Here is a 10,463-nt window from a genome sequence, read left to right on the forward strand (position 1 = left end):
AAAATATTAAAAAAAAAAATTAGAAAACCACACAATAGAATTAGCCATGTTCAAAACGAGCAGGGGACTGGGTACGAATATTCAATATCGATTACACTGAAAAACTGGGCCCGTCGTCTGAAAGAGCATCCAAAAATTAGTAACTCAACCAAATTTGAGAGTTATTGGTTTAAACTCATAGGTATGGTTCACTTTTAGAAATTGCTAAAATAAGAGAGCTTTGTATGGATTGGAGGGACAGCTGTCCATCCAGCCATACAAAGCTCTCTTATTTTAACGATTTTTAAAAGAGTTCCATGCCTTTGCGTTTAAACCAATAACTCTCAAATTTGGTTGAGTTACTAATTTTTGGATGCTTTTTCAGATGACGGGCCCAGTTTTTCAGTGTAATCGATATTGAATATTCGTACCCAGTCCCCTGCTCGTTTTGAACATGGCTAATTAGATGGCTATGGGCCTATCTTCCAAACACATATCATTTTCATGTTAATTTATAACCATTCTATAGTGTACTAATCATAATAATTCACCATTTCTACTGAATACAAGCTGGTATTTCATGGCAGTGTTTAAAGACTTTGCCAAATCTTTAGGAAAATGTTCAGAAACAGGGTCCAGATGCACTGGACTAAAAAAATATGTTTGGCTCTACCAAAAATCTCGACAAAGTTTGTCTCTTGAATTTTTGAATTTAGATATAGTATTCGTGGACACACACACCAAATTTTTTGATAACCTCGAAGTCTCAATCACGTTAAAACCGTACACCTTCAATTACTTTTCATTCACTGAAAAGAGTCGATACAAGTACTTGTATCCCCGAGGTGCAATGGAAGAAGATTTGTGAGCCATAGTAGTTGTATGGAGTCGATAGTCGTTACAATCTTTGCCATCTTCCATGTTCACAGCTCAATTGCAGCACAAAAAATTAAATTGAAAACCAAGATCAAATATACTTGTTTGATATTTTCTTTTAGATTAAGGCATGTTAATTGAAAAATCTGTCAGTTTTGATGCTTGACAAAAATTTGTCCTGCTCCAAGGCAGGATGACGGCGCCTTTGAAGTTTGGTAAGGCTTGGAAAAATTTGGTACATCTAAAAATTACTGGGCACACTTGTCTCACGAACTGGTGACAGATTTTTTTCGCAAAATAAACAAAAATTTGCCAGTGTGTCTGGGGCAGGCCCATACTCTCACTAACTATTGAATTTTGCAAAATCTCTGAAAATTCTAAAGGTACGTATTATAACAATAATATTAGGGGCAGGGGCAGGGTGTCTATTAAACATGATTAAAGTAAACTTTCACTAATCTAACTCGATCAAACAGCAACTGTGCGATTGGCTTCAGCAATCGAACAACATAAACCTGTTACTATGCATATGCTTGTACATTTCAAAACAATCTAAGTTAGAAGACCAGAAAGTTCTTTTAATAAAAACATCCATCACGCCATCTAAGCTCTAAGTTTGTCAACACTACAGCTGCTATTTCTGTCCGGTTATTTTGTCGCTTTAGTATTAAAGCCTTTTGGGAATTTTCAAAGCAAATGCAAAGGTTTCCAACTTGGATCAATCAAATGGGATTCGAGAAAGATGATGTTAGTCAGTGATTTGCTGCTGTCTCAATATCAGTGCTACTGAAAATCAACATGAATTGAGCTTTAAAAAATTAAGAAACAATCTGTCTTACCTTAACCCCGTTTAAAACGAGCAAAATTAGTCCAATTTCTTGTCTTTCAATGCTGGGATTTAGATCTTAGCGTGTTTCTCTTCGCAAACTGGTTGCTTCGCAAAGGCGGAAGTATGCTATCCCATGAGCACTGCGCCACTGCTGGCAATCACAGGGCGGGAAAAAAGCGGTAGGTACTTCATATATGGTAATTATAATGTACCCTGATAATGTTGTTGTAGTGTACTTCAGTTGCTTGATTGATTTTACGTTCTTTGCCTGCTTCCTTACCTGTTTTGTCTTCCTTACTCTAGTTCCTTTACTTGACTTGCCTGAGATCCTTTGCTTACTTGTGGTCCTTGCCTTACTTGAGATACTTTACCTACTTGAGATGAACATTCCAACTGGACTGTGGACTCTCTTTCTTTTAAGGATGCATGATCCATAAACAAAAGGCCTTTTTTTTCCTCCGTGAATCGTGAAATGGCCCTTCTACGTGTGGTAAATTGCGTGACTAGTGCACGACCGTGACTGATTGTCCTTCTAAGCCCCGCCCCAGGTCACTCTACTCCAATAGGTAAAGTAACACATTTTATGATCTTGATTTCTAGAAATGACTATTTTATTTCGCATTAAAACGTAAATTAGCCATTTTATTTTACTTTAATCGTGATTTGAACCCCCCCCCCCCCCCACCCCATTCGCCATTTTCTTTACCAAACTCGATACTTGCAAAATTTTCCGATTAATTATTTTAATCACGCATTCCTTTAACAATCTACTGGTAAACGACTTTTAGCGATGACGTCATGACGATATCGCTTATCTTGGTTTTGACAGGAGTCATAATCGGTTATAGCTAATAATTGTATTTTGCATGAAACGTGTAATGGCCATTTTATTTTTCTTGAATCGTGATCTGGATCCCCCTCTTTTTATCACCCTCAATACTTTTAAAAATTTTACGATTACTTATTTAATTATTTTAATCACCCAAAAAAGCTAAGAAGGGTTTTTTTTGTCTGCTTTACTCGATCGCAGTTCACACGCCACTCCCACTCTGGCTCCCAAGTGGAGCGAGCCGGAAAAAAACAGCGCTCCATATTCCACGAAGTAGCGGCCTGTTCGCAGGTTAGGTACCTGCTTGAGGTCAGGGTGTCAATGGTTGTTACCAGTAATCAGATGCGTACATTTGCCATCAATGACATCACTAACATAATAGTCACACCGAGAAAACATCAGTGCACAACAGAGGCCATTCCAACAGTGCAGTGCAGTGCGGTGCGGTGCGGTGCATTAGCACTAACTTACCGAACACGATATCAAACTTCACACTATGTAACATGTGCACAAATTTCAAGCACGAAAAATAATGAGGCAAGGTGGAGCATTCTCACCATTTTATACATTTTTGTTTAGAGGAAGACGAAGATAAGGCTGTTTAAAACATTGGTCAAACCAGTTCTCATGTATGGTTGCGAAACATGAAAAAAGGAACGATGATGCTAAGAAAATCGATGTGTTTCAGAACCGATGCCTGAGGAGGATAATGAAGATTAAATGGCAAGATAAGATTAGTAATAGAGAGCTACTGGAAAGGGCTAACGTGGAGAGGTTGAGTGAAGAGGTAGGAACACGGAGATGGCGATTCATTGGACACATCCTCAGACAACAACCTGACAATGACTGGGTTACAGCCCTGACATGGACCCTAGAGGGAAAGAGAAAGAGAGGCAGGCCAAAAACAACCTGGCGGCGCACAGTAGAAAAGGAGAGGTCCAATGGGGGGGTGGCAGTCCTGAAGAGAGGTGTACACGGCAGCGCAAGACAGGAATCGATGGATAGAACATGTAGAGGCCCTATGCGCCAACTTGGCGCCAGGGGACAGGTGAGGTGAGGTGAAATATTTTTTTTTGGAGTGAACTGCAGGTCACCTGAGATATCAAATTTCTAGTGAGTGGGTGTACACTTGTTTAAGGTGGGGTTTTACCACAATACAAATGAAATTGTAAGAGTTTAAAAGAAGGGATTAAAAAAGAAAAAAAATTGAAACACCACCAGACAGTTGACCCCCACGAAAGAGCACTCCAGGTTGTCAGGGAGGACTAACTGGTGTCCGTCTACCATGATTATTTCTCTAACTTTTACTAATCCTTTGAGATAAACTGTCTCCTCCCAAAAAACACCGAAAAATTCACAAAACACCGCAAAACAGCTAAATGGGATGAGTGGAGCATTTTCGGATTACTTAAAACGCGAACAAGATATTTCCGTTAAACTCATATTAAGCGTTGGAAAAACGGCCTTCAGGTAAACCCCGCCTTAATGTTAACTGGCAACGTGGCTGGGATGTTTGTTGGAAATGCAAGGTGGGGCTCAAATTCGCTGACAATAACTACGGTAAAACTACGGTAAAACTGTTATTTATTTTAAAACTATGCTTATAACTATGTATATATAAAAAAATATCACATTAAACCAAAAATGCATAGTTGAATCGCTATTATTCACACTAAAAAGAAATAAATTTTAAGATTATTACAATATTACAAACACTATTTTTTCATTAGTCTGGAATGAAGGCACGCTTTAGATCTAAGTACCAATACAATTGGTGAAGCTTTGAAAACAAATTACATTTGTTTTGCGGTAATAAGCACAGTACTGTAGGAACATAATAAGTTCAAAAATATTGAATGCAGTGTCGCATTACTAGTTATACTAGAATACGGGCATACAGTGCCGTATAAACACAAAACTACTAATTACAAAATGCTTAAAAAATACACGTATGTCGAAATTATCAAAATGACAAATCTTAATATGTATATATATAAAAAATATCAGCAATTTTAAATTCCACATCCAACCAAAATATATAGTTGAATCGTTAGTTCTCATACTAGACATAAATAAATTTAAAGTTAATCAAAATCCCTATCTATATAAGTTTTTAGCTAATTTTAATTACAAGTTTTTAAGACGTACCATATTTTCTTCTTTATAAGATACCAAGTCTTAGCGTCTCCAAAATGGAGTTTATATGACCCTCAAACATTAACTAGAGCTGTTCGTATAATGAGGATATATATGTCAAAAACAAGAAACGAAAACTATTGCCACATAAGCGCGGGGCGTGAAAAACCGCAGTAGTCAAATAAACACCACCTGGCCAAATTTGACCTTCAACGACAAGAAAGAAGTTTAAAGCTAGTGTCAGGCACCTTGATCTCTTTGACTCTTACAAGTCATCTCAAAACAGATTCTTTTTTCTCGTTTTTTTTGTCAGTGTCGATTGCGTGGCGCGTAATTTATCCGCTCGTCCCAGCTCGCATGGAACGTACTAAGAACAATTTGAAGAAAGTGTAAGAACTTCGCCGCTCCTTTACAAGTCAAATATTATTGTTCATTATTATATGGCAAAAGCCAGTCTTAGGCAAATCCGAGCGTTCTGATTGGTTTTTCCTTGGTCGGGATTTTGCCATACGGACCATTTCCATGAAAACGGTCCAAGTCGTATTTTTCGAAAGCCGGCAAATTCAAAATTTTCAAAACCAAATTCACTAAAATTTTTACATTTTTAAACCTGCGAAAAGAAAACGTGTACTCTCATTCTTCGCCGTCTTAGGCAAATCCGTGCGTTCTGATTGGTTGTTTCTTGGTCGGGATTTTGCCATAACGGTCCAAGTCGTGTATTTTTCGAAAGCCGGCAAAATTTAAAATTTTTTAAAACCAAATTCACTAAAATTATCAAATTTTTAAACCTGCGAAAAGAAAACGTGTACTCTCATTCTTCGCAAAGAAACTACAGAACAGATTGATATTTTACAGAGCTTACAACGTGGAAGAACAAAACGAATATTCACCAAGCGAATTTCAGCTCTCCGGCTCTCATTCCAGCTCTCCAGTAGCAAATTATCTTTACATGTAATAAACTGTTTTCCCAGTTAAAATACAAAAGTACAGGAAAAGTGAAACCAGCTGAGTACTCGACTCGAATCCTTCACTTGTTTCTTTTCTCTTTTTTTGGCCCAACAGACCAACCCACTTTCACGAGGGACCTGGCGATGGGAACGCTACTTTTTAAGGAGATTTCCTTAGCTAGTGAGATCACCGATCGACCTTTTTTACAGTGATAAAATCATTCTAACAAAAACAGCTTCATGCGTTAAAGCAGTAAACCGCCGGGTTGTTCAAAGTTTAGCTATATTGCTAACGAAATCATTCTTTCGGATCCATGCGAGTTCACTGTAATATTGGCGAACGATAATTGGGTGTCCTGTCCGCTCGGTGCACTTCTTGCTACTGTGACTCACTGACTACTTTGCCAAGTAACTTTGTTTAAGCTTAAGGGAAACAAATTCTTGCCGTGATCGTTTCTCATATTTTCTCTTCACTCTGTGGTTTCTCACGCTTTATATGATACAATTTCATTTCGTTTTGAATATTTTAACACCTTAATTTTTTTAGGTAATGTTTAACAAATGAGCAGCAGAAAATCAAGTTTGAAACACGAGGTGCAGACTTGATAAAACACAGCTTAAGGTCGCGGGGGATACCAACATCATGAATAAATTCATGAAGGGAAATTTTGCTTGACCTGCATTTTTTAAAACGCTTATTTCTCGGCTGTTATGGGTGCGATTAAGCTCAAAATTTACAGAGACATAACGAAATGATAAAAGATTGTGAATGTCATCTTTTATTTGGTAGATTGCATTTTACGGCGATGTTATAGCCTCGTTAGTGCCAAATTGGGAAAAACATGATTTTGTGGCAGAGTTTGCGGAACGAGTAGAAGACAGCACACTGCGATTTTGACAAAAACTAATCAGTCAATACCTCTAGAGTGTCATAACAGAAGCGGATTTTTTAATTTAAAGTTTGCCAGCAAGTTATGGCGGTTTAAGTGCGCAAATTTGAAATTAATGTCTTCTACCTCTTTCTAAAAGCGCTCTTTTAAAATTCCGCTTCTGTTATGACACACTACAGTATTCATAGTTTATCTATCTGCAGTGGCAAGTCATGAAGTTCTGTATCCGCGCTGTATTCTCTGCCACAAAATTGTCGGAAAAGTCCAAACTTTGAGATTTCCGAAGGTGTCCCGACCTAAATACGATCATTTTGCCAAGGAGAGATGTAATTATGGTAATTATATTCCACGCTTTTATGGTGAGAACAATGCGTTTTCAAAAAGGACACGATTGTTTATGCCGAATATTTTTGTGATTACTCTGAGTACACTAGTTGCAGAAATAGTAAAATTTAAATAAAAATAAGCTCAAAGACTTCCTACAATCTATATGAACGTATATCGCTAAGTGTTGTTTTAAATTGGTTAAAATATCAAAGAAACAGGGATTTTTTACAAATCACGCGCACGCGCCCATATTTTTCTCCAGTCATAAATATCTCGTAAAGTTGTCGATGTGAGTCGTTGTACTTCGTGCATACGCTTTAAATAAATGCATAATGATGAGCCTAAGGTGTCCCCCGCGACCTTAAAAATCTTCTGATGTAGATCAACTCATTCTTGCACTAATATTTACATTTGGGGTTATTTTGGCCTAGAAAATTGGACGTAAAGTTTAGCCGTGTGTTTATCAGATATAAAGACACTCATTAAACATTAACTTCTTTTGTATTTTCTTTATGAACTATTAATGAGTATTTTAAACAAAATGCATGAACTACAGGGAGCAAAACTGTGAAAATTTGACAGGTGCTATTTGCTAATAACACTTTCAATTACAATACTATTTGATCTACTTAAAAACAATTTTTGTTCAATATTGTAATATCTCCCGATCCCTTAAGGATTTATAATTTTACGAGGGTAAAATAGTAAAATTCTCGTTACGTTTAAAAAAAAGCTGTGACATGTTTTGCTCGGTGAAAGGAGCTCCTATTAGTTCAATATTGGTTTGGTCTCAGGCCTCGTCCACACGTAGCCATTTTTATTTTAAACGTTTCCCTTTTCTGTTTTTTAACACGCATCGTTTTCGCCCGTACACAAATTTCCGTTGCTAAACGGATATTTTTTATACGGATTGGCCTTGAATCATTCTAAACTTATCCCTGTTACATGTTTTGCTCGGTGGAAAGAACTCCTTCTAGTCTAACTTGGCCACACGTATCCATTTAAAATTGAAAACGTTCCTTTTTTAATTTTATTTTTTAACATGTACCGTTTCCGCCCGTCCACAAATTTTGCTGGGTTGCTAAACAGATATTTGTTTATGTGGATTGGCCTTGAGTCATTCTGAAATTAAACTCCCCGTCTCTTTCTCTAAAATCTATGTTTTGTCGACAAAGCCGCTTCTCCCAGCACTTTTACACATAGCAGTGTCACTTAAAACCTCCGAGGTCTTCCTTGTGGATCACCGTTGAGTTGTTTAACGCTTTGATTTTCTCGACCGGATAAATTTAACATAAGATATGCTTTAGGTCTCAAAAAGGCCAAGGTGGCAGTGAAACATTCTATTCCGACAAGAGACATCATCGTTTTCACCGTCCACACGAAAACAGAAAACCAGCGTTTTCAAACATTTCCACTCTGGAGAGTTTTTCCTGTCCCAGTTTTCACCGGATACGTGTGGATTTTGGCCAATCCGCAAATAAAACGTTTTCCGGCAAAACGAAAACGGATACGTGTGTATGGGGCCTTAAACGTTAATTTCGAGTCCTGAATACCCTGACACGAGTGATTGCAGTAAAAATACAACCTGAATTCGTTGTCTAAAGTTTCCTTTGCCAAGATCGCACCAAAATAACCTTAACTGAATACCGTAAGGTTACTATTGCTGGCGTTTACTAATTATTTTTTAGCGACTTTAGCGAGCTGGGCGAAAATTGATTTAATACTCGTCAAATTTAAGCGCCCCACCCACCCCAAAGGGAAACGAAATTAAACATAGTCGACTTGAAAAATTCTGTAAAAATGGATGCCGGTAACTTTGTTCCTTCTGGAAATGCAAATGTTCGTTCAATTTCAAGTCAGTTTCTTCTTTTACCGAACATTTATTTCCATCTTAGCTATATGTTCATTCAAAACTTGTTTACACGATATCACTAATTTTTCAAAATTTTAGGAAAATCGCTAAATCAAATAGTCGCTAAAACTTGCTCAGAAAAATCCCTAAAATTAGTAGCCGCTAACGATAGTTACCTTACGGTATTTCATTCATTCTTGGAAAATTGCACAATCAGTGGAACCACAGGCAGCCCAAGCTTAAGCTGTGAGTGAGCGAAAATCATATTACAGGAAGTAATAGAGGGCGCGGCGAAAATATTACACAGTGCTATCTTTTGGTAAAATAAAAATACACAAAGATTTTTAATAAACTTGTGCTTTTACTTACTTCCATGCTGAAGAAAGAATCTACTGTCCCAGTTGGCTTCAAAGTTCAGCTGTCAGCAGTAGTCAAATCCCTCATTTGTTTAAATAAAAACTAAGAAAAGTCTTTTTATAAGAAAAACTTACAGTTTCAAATACGGACAACGGTTATTCGTATAATGACATTCCGTAAAGTGTGCTGCCTCGTAACTGGCCAAATTAGGGCGTGTTTAAAACACGAAATGGCGAAATGAGATAAAAGATAAGAGCCAAATTAAGTTAAATGATATTACCGTTCCAGTGAAATCCGCATCTGTTGCCTGTATACAACGTAAGGACAAGGAAATATATATAAGAAATAATAAGGGGTATACAAATAATTTACAGTTGTTCTAAAGTGAGAAAAGCAAAGTCGCCGTTTATATGCGAACAAAAATGATAAATTTCACTGAAGCACGTGAGGCGGCGGCACGTAAACGCTGCTGTCTCGCCTTGTTGACGTCTTCGTTCCACGGCTGTAAAACAGAAAACGAAGTTATAACTTCGATGTTAAAGGATAAGGACGTGAAAGTCCAATTCGAAAAAAGTTTAGATATTACATGGAAAAGGAAGAACTGTTCAGACGAATCCTTCTGTCATGCTCCTCCTGACGTGAGACAAACAAATCGTTTTCTTTCGATGCCAAAAAGTAATGGCCGCCTTTTTGATTAAAAATATCCTAGGCAAAGAGCAACTTGTTAACAAGGAGAGACTGGATTTATAATGTCCGTGACGGAGAATTAGTGATTGGAACGATTGGTTGTAGTTCGTTCCAGTATTAATCAAAGTCTCTTCGAGATATCGACGTTTTTGCATGAAGTATGAGTCGAAGGTTTATCCTGTGCATTGTTCTTCGAACTTATCATTACAGTTTCTTTGAAGTTTAGTTTAACAATTTCCTATCTTCGCGGAGGAAATGCAGCCATATAATTTTGTCAAAAATGGCTCGTCCGCGGCGGGTATTTATACACATACCGTAGAATTCCGGTTATAAGCCCTGGGCTTATACAACTTCGTAAGGGTTTTTGGGTGGGCTTATAAGCGGAGGGGCTTATATTCGGGAGGGCTTATAAGCGGAAGGAAAAAAACGTTTCGAAACGAGCCTCGGGAGTGTTGATCGAAATACGTTTTTAAGTTAAAAACGCACAAAAAAGCATCATTTAGCCCTGTTCAGTACTGTCATCCGGTAGAGGGGGGCTTATATCCGGGGGGGGCTTATAACTGGATGTATTTTTTTGTTTCCAAGTTGATGGGCCTATAACCGGGGGGGCTTATAAGCGGGGGGGCTTATAACCGGAATTTTACGGTATTCCTTAACATTACACAAATAAACAGTGCAAATTTCACCGAGATCTGACAATTCTATACTTTAAAATTGCAAGGAACTTTCGAGGCAGTCGATTACGGCAGCGAAA

At 37.7% G+C, this 10,463-nt stretch overlaps 1 protein-coding gene across 4 annotated transcripts in view; it reads right to left on the reverse strand.

The window, feature by feature from the left end:
- Positions 1–1,795, reverse strand: part of LOC144632258 (uncharacterized) — a 181,478-nt gene extending 179,683 nt beyond the window's left edge. For all 4 annotated transcript variants that reach the window (XR_013566874.1, XM_078490864.1, XM_078490865.1 and 1 more), the window contains exon 1: positions 1,695–1,795. The gene's annotated coding sequence lies outside the window, so the exon portion shown is untranslated. The remainder of the gene's footprint in view (positions 1–1,694) is intronic.
- Positions 1,796–10,463: the final 8,668 nt, after the last annotated feature.

Source organism: Oculina patagonica, chromosome 12 (assembly GCF_052425735.1).
Source record: "Oculina patagonica isolate OP01 chromosome 12, crgOcupat, whole genome shotgun sequence".
Lineage (NCBI taxonomy): Eukaryota > Metazoa > Cnidaria > Anthozoa > Scleractinia > Oculinidae > Oculina > Oculina patagonica.